Source organism: Brassica oleracea, chromosome C6 (assembly GCF_000695525.1).
Source record: "Brassica oleracea var. oleracea cultivar TO1000 chromosome C6, BOL, whole genome shotgun sequence".
NCBI classification, from domain to species: Eukaryota; Viridiplantae; Streptophyta; class Magnoliopsida; order Brassicales; family Brassicaceae; genus Brassica; species Brassica oleracea.
Genome location: NC_027753.1, coordinates 25,333,551 through 25,347,780, shown reverse-complemented (window position 1 = coordinate 25,347,780; position 14,230 = coordinate 25,333,551). Strand labels below are relative to the sequence as shown.

At 37.7% G+C, this 14,230-nt stretch overlaps 1 pseudogene; it reads left to right on the top strand.

Moving 5' to 3' along the window:
* Positions 1-85: 85 nt before the first annotated feature.
* On the top strand, positions 86-12,381 carry LOC106296678 (annotated as a pseudogene).
* Positions 12,382-14,230: the final 1,849 nt, after the last annotated feature.

The following is a 14,230-nucleotide window of genomic DNA, read 5'->3' as shown; positions in this document are numbered from 1 at the left end:
AGGGCCACAACCTTCTGAAGCGACGAGCTCTAGCTTACGGTGTTTCCTCCGACGATGAACACATATCCAGTGATCGTTCTGCTTCTATCCAGATTCAAAGCATAATCCGAATCACAGTATCCTCTCACCTTGAAGTAAGCTCCTTTAGAGAAAGTTAAGTTTAACCCCAACGCTCCCTTCACATATCTCATAATCCACTTCACGGCTAACCAGTGTTCTCTTCCAGGTTTGCTCATGTACCTGCAGACCACTCCTACCGCATACGCCAAGTCTGGCCTCGAACCAACCATGGCGTACATGAGGCTTCCAACCACGCTTGAATAAGGTACTTCTCTCATCTCTACCTCCTCCTCCCGCTCTTGATTGGTAGTTAGGGCTTGTAGTTTGAACTGTGAGCCTACCAGTGTACTCACTGCTCTGCACTCACTCATGTCGAATGTCTTCAAGACCTTAGCTAAGTAGTCATTATGTGATAGCTTTAGGACTTGCTTGTCCTTATCTCTAATAATATCCATCCCAAAAATCCTTCTAGCTGCTCCTAGGTCCTTCATCTAAAATCCATGCTCAACTGATCCTTCAACTTCTGAATCGTGCTCTTTTCTTTCGACGCAATCAACATGTCGTCTACGTAGAGCAGTAGGTAGACCATATCTTCAACACTCGACCCCTTTAGATACACACAGGGGTCATATTCACTTCGTTGATACTCCCTCTCTATCATGAATGTATGAAACCGATGATTCCACTCCCTTGGTGATTGTTTCAGTCCATAAAGGGACTTTCTGAGCAGACACACCATAGACTCCTTTCCTTTCTTAATGTATCCCTCTGGTTGCTCCATAAACACTCTCTCCTTTAACACCTCGTGAAGAAACGCAGTTTTCACGTCGAGCTGTTCCAACTCTAGGTCGTAGCTTACTACTGCTGACAAGAGTAACCTTATCGAGACGTGTTTTACCACTGGAGAAAAGACTTCATTGTAGTTTATGCCTTAAGTTTGCGCATATCCTTTAGCAACTAGTCTAGACTTGAATCTAGGTTCCTCCCCTCCTGGAATCCCCGGTTTGAGCTTGTGAATCCACTTGCATCCTATCACTTTGTGATTCTTTGGTCTTTGGACGTAGTCCCAAGTGTGATTCTTTTCCAGGGATTCCATCTCTTCATCTGATGTCGCGTTCCATTTCTTCCAGTTCTTGCTTTTCATGGCTTCCTTGTAGCTTTTTGGTTCCTCGGTCTCAATGTCCTCGGCACTCGCCAGTGCGTAAGCTAAGTAATCAGCATCCTCGAACTTTGATGGCGGTATGATTGTTCTTCTTTCTCTGTCTCTTGCTAATACGTAGCTCCTAAGATCCTCAGGTTGATTTGATCCCATGTCAGTCTCATCCTCCGAGTTTTCTGACTCTTTTCCAGAGTTGTACCTGATGATTCTGCTTCTGTGTTCTTCTCCTTTTGTTCTTGATCACCCGTGTGATCTCCACCTTGATCACCCTTGTGAGCTCCACCTTGATCAGAGTGATCTCCTTCGAACTCCACAAGGTCACTCGTGAACGTCACCTTTTTTTTGCCTTTCTTTGGCTGCTGTTCAGGTTGATCCAATTCTTGAGAGCCTTCCTTTTCCAAGTCCTTGAAGAACCTCTTCTCATTGAAGACTACATCTTTGCCGATGATCATTCTCTCCTCATCAACCAACCACACTTTATAGCCTTTCGTTCCTTGATCATATCCAAGAAACACCCCTCTTGATGCTCTTGAGCTTGTTTTCTCTTTCACTTGATGGACGTAAGCAATGCAACCAAAACTCCTTAGGTGATCATATGACAATGTTGCTCCAATCCATCGTTCCTCAGGTATCTCGAAACCAATTGATGCGTTCAGAGACCTGTTGATCAAGTAGACTGCTGTTGACGCCGCTTCAGCCCAGTAGCTTTCATCTAGGCCTGACTCTTGAAGCATCGACCTCACTTTGTCCATTATGCTCCTGTTCATCCTTTCTGATACTCCGTTTTGCTGCGGAGTGTACGGACACGTCTTGTGACGTTTGATTCCTGAGTCTCTGCACAACTTGTCCATGCGTTGATTGTAAAATCCGAGCCCGTTATCTGTTCTGAGGCACTTGATCTTCCTTCCTTTCTGATTTTCCACGAGGAGCTTCCATTCTGCAAAACAATTATAAACCTCATCTTTAGTTGAGAGAAAATAGATCCAAACCTTTTTAGAAAAGTCATCAGTAAAGGTTAGGAATGAATGAGCCCCTGATAAGCTCGAAACCGTGCTCGGTGAGCCCCACAGATCAAAGTGTATATACTCTAATACTTCCTTCAACGTGTGCTTCGCCTTTGGGAATTTTTGCTTGTGAGATTTTCCCATTGCACACGCTTCACAGAATCCTAGGCTTCCTATGTCTAAGTCTTTTATGTATCCTTTCTTGACCAAGCTTTCCATCTTTCGAATGTTCATATGCCCAAGTCTCATGTCCCATTTTCTTGCGTGGTCTTGTGCTTCTCCTGAGGTGTTTGCTTCAGCTGGTTTTACAGTGCCCTGAAGGTAGTACAAGCCATTCGAGTATTTTCCAGTTAAGACCTTCTTGTCTCCCTTGTAGAACTCAACTAGGTTGTTCCTCCCAGTGTATCTACATCCCGACTGCTTTAACTGGCCGTATGAGATCAAGTTCCTTCCCATCTCTGGCATGTACCGAACGTTGCTTAGAACCACAATTGATCCGTCTGGATTTTGTATCGTCACCTTCCCTTTTCCTTTCACCACGCAGTAAGAGTTATTGCCCATCATTACTTTGTTTCCTTCGCACTTTTCAAACTCTGAAAGCACTTATTTTCTTGGAGTTATGTGGAACGTGCATCCTGAGTCTAAGACCCATTCATCCTCTGAGACAACTAAGCTTGCCGTAAGTACTAGAGGCCCTGGTAACGTCGCTGCAACATTTGCTCCGCCTTGAGCCCTGTTTTGTGCTCATTTCTTCCTCTCTGGACAGTCACGTTTCCAATGATCTTCACTTCCACAAATCCAACATGTTTTGTCAGTCTTTCCACTTTGTTTACCTCTTGACTTGGACATGTGTCTTCCTTTTCCTTTGTTCCAGGGTTTGTTGCTTCCTGACTCATTTCTTGATGATGATCTTCCCCTCGAGTCAACATATAACCCTTCTGACTGCTGGTTTCCACGAGTTAGTAGACCATTTTTCTTGAGCTCCACCTCTTTAGAGTAAGCAGCTGTCATGACCTCGTTTACAGTCAGTGTGTCTCGACCCGTTCCGTATTGGAGCGTATGAACCAATGGTTCATACACTGGTGGTAATCCTGATAGAATTTGTATCGCTTGGTCTTCATCACTTATGTTGATGTTGATGCTGGCTAAGTCTGTTATCAGTTTGAGAAACGCGTCAACGTTTTCTTCTATTGATTTCTCCTCCTCCATCTTGAAACATGAGAACTTCTTCTTTAGGTGGATTCTGTTTGGTAGAGACTTCATTTGATAGTCCCTTTCCAGTGCTTTCCACATGCCCAATGTCGTTGTTTCGTGCATTATCTTCCTCAGTATAACGTCTGAGAGGCATATGCTGAAGAGACTTCTCACCCTGAGATCCCTCTCAGGTTTCTTCGTGTCAACCTTTGTTTCCTCACCAGCCTCGTTCTTTCTTGCATCTGATGTTGACTCGGTTGACTCTTTTGAGTCTTATCCTCGAGCACAGACAGTAAACCTTGAATCTCCAGTTGCGCAGGCATCTTGAATTTCCACAATCCGAAATCTCCCTTTCCGTCGAACTTCTGGATCTCGAACTTTCCAGGTGTTGGTTCCATGGCGTAACAGTTGATTTCTTCCTTCTGTTACCAACAGATAACACAAGAACGCAATGCTACAGCAATCCACAATCCAACGATATTTCTCAGATTCGATCTATCGCAACTTCTCGAAGGCCTTAGTCTTTCATAGGTCTGGGCATTCGGGGTCCCAATCGGGTTTTGGTTTTATCCAATCGGGTTTCGGTTTTTCGGGTTTATCAAAATCAGCCCCATTCGAATTATATGCAAGTCCGGTTCGGGACCGGTTCGGGTTCTATCGGTTTCGGCTCAGGGTTAGTAAATCTTCAAAGAACCGGTACAACCCAATATACTTTCAGGTTCCGGTCCCAATCGGTTTTTCGGTATAAAAGTACCTGATTTTTACCTATTTTATAACCAAAACATGAGTAAAATCGGTTCTCCAGTTTTAAAATACCTGATTTGTACCTATTTTGTAACCAAAACTTAAGTAAAATCGATTCAAAAATAAGGAACATCAACAGTGATCATTCAAAATCAAACGAAAAGTAAACATATTTACTGATGAAAAGAAAACCAAATAAATAAAAGCATAAAACGAAAATCAAGTTCTCATGAAATGAGAAACATTGTTTAACGAAAACAAAATCTAAATCTAAATACTTCAAGATTCAACGGCAATCTTTAACCATCAACCTTCATATAATAGAACCACCAACCTTCATGTAATAGAACCACCAACCTTCATATAATAGAACCACAAACCTTCATGTAATAGATAAGTATTTTAGATGTTCAATATTTCTTAGTGTATTTTGGATACATATTAGGAATTGAGATCATGTTTGGTACTAGATCTTTTCGAGGTTTTGAATGATTTTGGGTTCTATCGGATATCTATTTAGATTCGGGTTCGGTTCGGATAATACCCATTGTAGGACCTTAATTTACAAAGGGGCACAATCTGAATAATTGTAAGATAGATTATAAAGAACATTGAATAAATACAGAAATACCATGAATCAAACGAAATGGACAACGAGTTTTTGCAGAGTCGAGACTTAGGAATCTCTTTCCTTAACTCAAAAGCGCCCCGTAGTGTGACAGTTGTATGGCGATTAGAGTCCGAGGATAAAACTGCATCTTTCTTCTATTCACATCACTTGAATAAGAAGTCTAGCAAACCTTTATTCTATGTGTACTCTCATTGAAAAATGAAAAATAAATAAAGAGAAGAAGTGGAAGAGATTGTCGTTGTTTTCTCTCCTACTTAGTGGAATAAGAGGGGGCATTATATAGCTTAGGAAAAACCCAAAAACGTTTTTGGTCTTAGTGGAGATAAATATTGCATTATTTTTTGGTATTAACCACAAAATTAATCACAAAATTAAAGAGATTTTTTACCTTGGTGACCAAGACTAATTCTTAACAAGAATTGATGACTTTTGACCAAGTTTTATTCTCTAAAAGACTTGTTTATTTTTCTACCCAAATTTTTATTTTTATAGTGATCAATTACATAAAATAAAACTTTAATGTAAAAATATAGGTTGTTGGATCATGATCCATGTACCCGAACCATTATCTAAACCAAACTCAAGTCCGAGTTTACATTAACTCAACTTGGTGCGCGCACTTGGTTTAGTATAAATTCACATTCTCTATAATTGTCTAAGGTTATCAACCTTGTTAGACTTCTCCACAATGTCTATTTTGTGCTATTAAACCAACAATCATAAGACAAACATTCTCATTCAAACAAACTTCAATTTTAAAATGTATTAAAATTGAGTTCCAACAATCCCCCACATGAATAGAAATGATTCTAAACAAATAAAGACTCGATAAAAATACTTTTGAGAGTACAAACGAAAAATCCACTGCAAATGAGTTGGTAGCATGTTTCAGCTTTGAACCAGTCAATGGCAATAGATATCGGGTTTACTCGACCAGAAGGTGACATGATGTCTTGTATCCCACAGACTTTGGTGTAAACCAAGACAATATCTATCGCACAAGTTGATTTTCTCACAGAACTAGGTTCTCTATTGTGTTCATTGTGGCCCTGAACTATTCCTGGTTTTCATGAGTGAACTTAGAGAATATAGCCTTACATTCATTCTCCTAGAAATTGCCCCATTTCACACTCATTAGGTGATTTACCATGAAAAATATTGAATAATACTCGGCTTTAGAAGCTATGAAATCATTAAAAGCTAATGCTTATCCTTTTCACATTCGTTAGCACTTTTATTATCTTAGGAACTGAGTAGAAACCGAAGTTTCACAGTGCTTTGGTACATTAAGTTTTACTTAGTTTTCCCTTTGAACCTATTTCTCGGGATCTCCAATCATTGAGGTAGAGTTGCCACCAAACTTCCTCTTAGATCATAGGCTTTACAGCAATTCCTCTTGATAATTTTTTGATTTGATCTCGTAACACACCTTTATTAATCCAATCATTATAGGTTGTCCAACTGGATATAATCCATTGGGATTAATCCGTTTGAGATAAATTATCAAATGGTTTTATGTCATCTTTTTAGAAGATACCAATAACCACTATATCATAATATTTAGTGTTCGGCCACTAAAGAAATTTTTTATAACATCATTAATCTTTTACCAAGTTTTGAGACATTTAGTTCCTTTAGTTATCGAATGCTATGAACATATGTTTCAAATTTAATCTGTTTCACAGAATGAACTTAGAAAATTGTAGTGATGTGTTGTCACTATCAGCATAAAGACAAATCCGTCTGTGGAATTTTAGTTCCTAGAATCAGATCACCAATTAATATAATTGTATCCTTTCAAGATTATTAGGTCTTTACCATGATGTAACTATAAATTTTAGGATATCACAAGAAGCTCAACTCTTTAGTTATAATTTTACAGAGTTTACAACCTGAATTACTCATGTGGTGGCTTAGTATATGTACATAGTCCACCAAACTGAGTCTTACACAACTTTGTGAGGTGTTCTAGAATTTTAGTTGCGTTATAATGTATTTTGAATCTCACAAATATCATTCAGCATATGAGCTTGAGACAAATGATTCCTACCAAATCTATTGTAATCAATATTACTAAAATCATATTTTGTAATTTTGCAGTCATCATTCATTAAGAGTTAAATTTTTTTTTCTTGTTTTTAAAGAAAAATCTACATCACTCTTAGGTACATCTTTAGTTTCAATATGGTCATGAGAATAAACATTACTCGTGCCACATAAAAATTGAGTTATATCCATCATTAATCCTATGCTTATTGCATTAGACATTAATGTGAATATCTAATAAATATCAGAACTTGATATAACCATATGTGGCAAACCACTACCAAACTAAATTTGGTGTGTGACTCCCTAGATTCTAGCCATTATTATTTATATCAAAATCAGTGTAAATAAATTGTGGACATTCAAATAAGAATCAGAATTCCAACACATGACCATATATGGTAGACCATTCCCAATATGGGCTGTCGACTCATCATATTTGTTGTCATGTTATCTTTATTAGTCAATCTTTAAGATGAATCAGAAATATACATATATCTGATCAGATTACTAATATGATAAGCATACTCAATATATATGTTCAAAAGACACATACGTTACATTAGTATGTTATCCAACTTTAGATGCCCAATATCACATATTATACAATTTAATCAATGTGAATAAATTGCAATTCAAATTAGATTAAATCTCTAGAATTAATAAAATTCTAAGATAACTAATTTCCATAAATGCGAATTCTAGAAATTAAAACATTTTAATTCTCTAGAATAAATTGCTCAAATAATTTAGAAATTATTCTTAAATACACCGCAAAGAAATTGGGAACAACGGGCAAATGCGAACTGGTCAAAGTTGTTATTAGCTAGAATAACATTCAAAATCAATTAAACTCAGAATTAATAGGCCATTTAATACCAAGTCAAAGCATTAACATTTTTAACAAGTAACACTTTTTATAACACGTTCAGAACAAAACTAATTAAGAACTGATAACTTTTTATACCAAGTGAAAGCATTAATAATTTTAACACTTTTTAATTTTAATAGTTAAATGAGTCAATCCCAAAACAGTTACCACTTTTGTAGGAAAGCATTACTCGATCAAACTAATTAAAGTCTATTAAAAAGTCAGAGAGTATTTGATTTTTTTAACGAGTTGAAACTTTGCTTATTTTAATTAATAAACATCAGAATCAAACGTATATCAACTATCAAGCAAACTAATCTTGACAACATTTTTTTTTCCAAATCAAACTCAACAACTTAAACAAATAATCATAGAAAACAAATTAATTACCACTGAAATTTTGTTGAGAAAAATTAACAAGTATCAGACCATGTAAGAAATTATATTTTATAATACCAACTAATGCAAAATAATAGAATAAATTGCAGAAGTTAAGAATAACATCACCGTGTATTTTCTGGGATTTTGTTGAACTGATTCAACCATATCTACATGATCACATCATATATAACCTGTTCTACAACCAAAAACAACTTCACAATTATTAGATCCCTTAGTGCATAAAAGCAATAAACGTGTTTTGAGTTAAGATTGTAGGACCTTAATTTACAAAGGAGCATAATCTGAATAATTGTAAGATAGATTATAAAGAACATTGAATAAATACAGAAATACCATGAATCAAACGAAATGGACAACGAGTTTTTGTAGAGTCGAGACTTAGGAATCTCTTTTCTTAACTCAAAAAATGCCCCGTAGTGTGACGGTTGTATGGCGATTAGAATCCCTGGATAAAACTGCATCTTTCTTTTATTCACATCACTTGAATAAGAAGTCTAGCAAACATTTATTCTATGTGTACTCTCAATGAAAAATGAAAAATAAATAAAGAGAAGAAGTGGAAGAGATTGTCGTTGTTTTCTCTCCTACTTAGTGGAATAAGAGGGAGCATTATATAGCTTGGGAAAAAGCCAAAAATGTTTTTGGTCTTAGTGGAGATAAATATTGCATTAATTTTTGGTATTAACCACAAAATTAAAGAGATTTTTTACCTTGGTGACCAAGACTAATTCTTAACAAGAACTGATGACTTTTGACCAAGTTTTATTCTCTAAAAGACTTGTTTATTTTTCTAACCAAATTTTTATTTTTGTAGTGATCAATTACATAAAATAAAACTTTAATGTAAAAATATAGGTTGTTGGATCATGATCCATGTACCCGAACCATTATCTAAACCAAACTCAAGTCCGAATTTACATTAACTCAACTTGGTGCGCGCACTTGGTTTAGTATAAATTCACATTCTCTATAATTGTTTAAGGTTATCAACCTTGTTAGAGTTCTCCACAATGTCTATTTTGTGCTATTAAAGCAACAATCATAAGACAAACATTTTCATTCAAACAAACTTCAATTTTAAAATGTATTAAAATTGAGTTCCAACACCCATAACCCGAAATACCACAAAACAAGATCCATTCGGTATTTACATCGGGTTCGGATTCATTTTTATCGGATCGGATTCGGTTCGGGTTTTCGGGTTCGGTTTATTTGCCCAGCCCTAGTCTTTCAAGAGAAAGAAAGACTTCCTTAGATTTCGTGATGATTTAGGCTTCAGTCTTGAAGCTTCCTTTGAGGCGATGTTGTCGTCTCCACCAATCCGTTTCAATCCTCTCGAGTTCCTCCGTCTTCTCCTGTCGCGCTCAACTGTGCTCCGATACCACTTGTAGAAGTATCGGACTCGATCTTTAGCTCGATTGCTCTCTCTATCTCTCGGATCTCTCGTGTAACTAACTCTGTATTCACTCGTACACAGGTTCGCGATTCCGTTATACGACTCACTAGAGATTACGTGATGAGAAAGAAAGAAAAGAAAGAGATGACACAAGCAGAGTTTTAGAGTTCCCTTTCAATGTGACGAGGTACGTCTCCTTCAGGACCGACACCTGGTAATTCACTATACTCTGTGTGTTACAGAAGAAGCTTTTTCTCACTCGTTACAATGACGATACTCTTCTCAACTTAAAGACGAAGTCGTTACAGAGGTTTTTACTCTCTGCATCGCGTCTTACCAAAACTCAGTAAGACCGACTCTTCGTTTGGGTTTTCTTCTTTTATCATCCGAAGCCCAACTGACTCCACTTCTTGCTTCTGTATCCAGGTTCCCCAAGTTATTGGCCCAAGCCCATATGAGTCGAGAGCCACAACTCACAGGACCGAACTCGGTGCTTAAGGCAAAAGCGCCTTAACAAGATTTCGTATACACTAATCATTTTTCGTCAACAAACCAAAAACTGAACGCCACGACGTCGTTTAATAGAAACTGAGATTACGCGCGAAGAAAGAAGCGCGATAAAGAAGCAGAGGGATACTTTTGCATGTTCTCTTGTTCCCATTTACTTCTCTCCACCTCAGCATCATCATCATCATCATCATCTCTTTCCAGAGATTTTGTGTCAAAATATAATCCATAAGAAAAGAAAAATACAAATTTCAGATACAGAACTTATCTAATCCTCTGTACTTATTTTTTGTACTTTTTCTCTGAGTTTTATATAATACGAAACAGACACACACACAAACACGGTCTCTTTTGCTCTTCTCTCTCTCAACAGAGTAAAGTTCTGATCCTGTCACTTATCTTCTTGATTTCGTTTCTTGTTTTTTCTTATTCTCTTCCCCGAAGTTTTCAGGCTTTCTTCTATTCATTTCTCTGCAATTATCTGAAAGTGAGTACAGTCAATTGTGTACCAAAATGTTTTCTATAATTGGAAAGTTTCCACCTTTAGGGATTTTGTCTAGGCTACTTCCTTTCAAATGGTTTGCAAAAAAAAAAAAAAAACTAGGTCTCGCTCAAATTGTGTGGTGAAATTAGATTTACCTTGTGCAGGTTAAAAGATTCACCCTTTACGGTGAGCCAGTTTAAAGCATGTACCTTTAGATTAGTCTCCCCAATGGCGAGACAATGTTAATCAGATGTGATTTTAGTAACAATAATCTCTGCTCTTAAGGAGGTTAGGTGAATGGTAGGAGAAGAATAGTAAACAAAATGTTAGAACTTATTGAGATAGGTAATAAGCTAGTGGGGAGGAAGAGGCAAGTGGTGGCTGAAAAGGTATACAAAGCCACAAGATTTGTATGTGAATAAAGATGTTGTGTAGAGTGTTTTTTTGCAAATGAAGAATCCTAATTCGGCTAGGCTTACTCAGTATCCTTAAATCAATGGTCCAGTTTATTAAGTTTTAGAGACTTGTGTTCTATTATTAGTTTGGATGGATCTTCTACTATTGTGTATTCCTTAACACTGTGAGGTGCCCCTTTTGTAAAACACCGAACTATGCTGTTGAGTACCGTGGAGTAAAGACAAAGGAGGAGAAGGGCATTGAACAAGTTGTAAGAAATCTATAATCATTCACATGAATGGTTCTCTATAAAGTTTGTTATAATGGTTTTATTTATATGTAATGTTCTCTCTTTGTTATCATATAAAGCTTGGTCGAATGGCTTTGCTCATGTGTAATGTTCTGTCTTTGTATCCTTTTTGTAGGAAGAGCAACGAGTTATAGAAGCCAAAATAAGGATGATGGAGAATGAAAAGCAGGATTATGAAGATAAATTGCAGAAACGTATGGAATCATGTTCCTCTAGTATAAGCGCAATGACTGGTGAATTCGAACAATGTTCAGCTTCAGGTCGGTTTTGTGTTAAATCTTCAAATCAGAAACATATGTTTATCATTTTGATAGGCTTCATTTTGTGTGCCCTGGTTTTTGCAGCAGAACCCATCAATTGAAGAGTTAATGGTCATGTAAGAAATATAGCTCTCTATTCAGGTAACAATTGTTTTGTTTTGTTTAGTTAGCTTTCTAACGAACTTTGTACCTCTTGTCTCAAATTTTCAGTGTTCATGGCCGTTTACTTTATATTCTAACATGGATGCAGAGTACTTCAGGTAGTGAGGATATGACACCTTTAAGGCAGTATGTACCAGAAGAAGATCATAGTTATGTTTCTTTGTCACCATTGGTGGCTTCCCATTGTAGAACCAGCAACGCCTTCTTCATCATCTGGTGGTCTTGCTTGTGCAATCGCCGCACTTGCTGAACGTCAGAAAATGGTTGGTAAATCCTCTAACCACAGCCACAACGTCAACGTTTCTTCATACAGTATGCTTCCTGACAATTACGACATCTACTACGACATAGAACAAGAGACAGATGACACTGATGATCACCACCATCATAATAATCATTACCATAACAGCAACGAGATGGGAGAAACAGGGAGCAACATCAGCTATGTAAGCTCTTACATGAACGGTGAGAGTTTCCACAACTTTCCACATCCTCCTCCTGGGGTCATTGCTTCAGAGAGTTTTGAAGAGCAGATGATGATGTCTATGGCTGTTTCTTTGGAGGTTCATGCCACGACAACAAGTGCACCAACTGAAGTTAGTTGGCAGTAGATAGTGTTGCATGGAATCTCTCATGGGTTTGAATCTGATGATTATCACTTCATTCATACAATGTATGTTCCTATAGGAAGAAAGAAAAGAAAAGAAAAAAAAACAGAATTTTCAGTTTTATTAGAAAAAGTTAGTTTGTTTCAAGTGCCTCTTATGTTATCATATCTCTATTGTTCTTCTGTTGGATCTTTCATAGACAAATAGTGAAGATCACATGTGTTTTGTCTCTTTGATAGTAAAAGAGTGAGAAGAGAAAGTCAAAGTTAGAGACATACAATTGTCCCAAGGGTTTAAGCCTTTTAGGGGTTTTTTGTCGACATGTATATGTCTCTAGAGTCTTTATGGTTCGTTAAGGTCATAATTGTGACGATAATTTATGATTAGCAATTAAACAAAACACTCGAGTTAATATAACCAACATCATCATCACAAAAACAAAAGTTAAAGGTGGCTGTTACTAGTTAGTTGATACTTACTCTCTCACAAATCATACTGGCACATAATTCACATACCATATTGTTTTACAATAATTCACATGCTGTCGTGAAACTTAGGATTTAAAACTGTAAGTTTCTGTATATTATTAATGAATAAATGTTTCCTTTATATAAGAGTTACAAGAGAGACAAATGGAAATAGAATAATAGGAAATATTACAAATCATAAACATAAACGAATTAGGAAATAGGCAAGTTGTAGCCGCCTCTCTCTCTCTAGGGTTGGGCCGTTCTCTCTCTCTAAGTGTATGGACCGGTTATGGATCGTGCCGGTTATGGACATCCACCTATTGATTTATAACACTCCCCTTTGGATGCCATAACCATACAAGAATTGTAATACGCTTAATGTTGCCTCATTAAAACCTTATCAGAAAAACTCAGTGGGACAAAACCATGATGAAGGAAAAATAGTACAACACGTACTACTCCCCTGATGTGAACCTCAGTGGAGATCCTTCAGCCTACGCATCCCAATCTGATGTGTGAGCTTTCTGAACGTGCAGGTAGGAAGTGCCTTGGTAAATAGGTCAACTAAATTGTCACTGGATCGTACTTGGACGACCTGGACCTCACCAGCTTTCTGAAGCTCGTGAGTAAAGAATAACTTAGGCAATATGTGTTTCGTCCTATCACCTTTTATGTAATCGTCCTTGAGCTGAGAAATGCACGAAGCATTGTCCTCATACATCACGGTTGGCTTTTTTCACTCGGCCATCCCGCAATCAGCTCGGACGTGGTGGGTCATCGACCTCAACCAAACACACTCGCGGCTGGCCTTTTGTATGGCCGTTGGCTTTTTGCACTCGGCCATCCCGCAATCAGCTCGGACGTGGTGGGTCATCGACCTCAACCAAACACACTCGCGGCTGGCCTTTTGTATGGCCAAGATTTCCGAGTGATTAGATGAAGTGGTCGCGATGGTTTGTTTCATGGAACGACATGATATGGCCGTACCTCCATGTGTAAAGACATATCCTGTCTGTGATCGAGCTTGATGTGGATCTGATAAATAACCAGCATCAGCAAAGCCAACTAAACCATCTTTGTTATGGTTAGTATAATATAGACCCAAGTCTTTTGTTCCTTGCAGGTAACGAAGAACATGTTTGATCCCATTCCAATGCCTCTGGGTCGGATAGGAGCTAACCTAGATAGTAGGTTCACGGCAAAATTTTATATCAGGCCGTGTGTGAGTTGCCAAGTACATTAAAGCTCCTATGGCACTGAGATATGGCATTTCGGGACCTAGGTCATCTTCATCGTCCATCTTGGGACGGATTGGGTCAGTGTCCAGGCCGAGAGACCTCACGACCATGAGACTGGTCAGAGAATGGCAATCGGCCATATTGAATCTCTTGAGTACCTTTTCAGTGTATGCCATCTGATGCACAAGGATCCCATCATTTATGTACTCAAATTGTAATCCCAAACAGAATTATGTTTTCCCGAGATCTTTCATCTCGAATTCTTTCTTAAGGTATTCAACCGTTTGG